We start from the raw sequence: 844 nt of genomic DNA on the forward strand, positions 1-844 counted from the left end.
AAAGGAACTGAACCCTCCCCACAAGGCATCTGTCTCCATCCTTGCTTCTGAGAGGGAGAGAAAGGTAGGCCTTCCCATCTGGCCTCACCAAAGGAACTGAACCCTCCCCACAAGGCATCTGTCTCCATCCTTGCCTCTGAGAGGGAGAGTAAGGAACTGAAGCCTCCCCACATGGCATCTGACTCCATCTTGGCCTCCGAAGGGGAGAGAGGGTGGGCCAATGCCATCAGGCCTATCCTTAAGATACAGAGCCCTCCATCTGTCCATCTGCCTTGGTCCAGGCCTCAGAGGGAGTGAAGAATGCTGGACCTTATCCTCTTCCCCTCAATCATTCCCTTCTCCTTTTGTGTTGTGTCTTCTTAGATTGTAAGCATGAAGGCAGGGAACCGTCTAATTAAATGATTTTATGTACAGTGCTGTGTAAATTTACAGCGCTATATAAATAAAGTTTAATAATAATAATAATAATAACATATGTTAGAGTTCGTTAGAAATAGATTTATTTATAGGTAGCGGGCACATGATAATAGCACAATGATAAATAAGGACCACAAAAGAAGTTATAAATTTTATAATCTAAGTGCAAAAGAATGGAAGAATTGTTTTAGATAAGTGTAATTAATGTTTAGAATGTTTAGGAGGTAATGTAGGAAAATGTATAGTGTTGTGAATTTTGTTGTTGTTGTTGTTGTTACTGTTGCTGTTCTTCTTCTTCTTTTTTTCTTTCTTCCTTTTGTGGTGTTATGTTTTAGCTATATATGAGTTAAGTTTTGTTAATTAAGTTATGTGTACTATTGGTTGTGTTTTATGTTTTATTAAACGATATAATCTTTAATAAATAAAA

Source organism: Sceloporus undulatus, chromosome 1, assembly GCF_019175285.1.
Source record: "Sceloporus undulatus isolate JIND9_A2432 ecotype Alabama chromosome 1, SceUnd_v1.1, whole genome shotgun sequence".
Taxonomy (NCBI): domain Eukaryota; kingdom Metazoa; phylum Chordata; class Lepidosauria; order Squamata; family Phrynosomatidae; genus Sceloporus; species Sceloporus undulatus.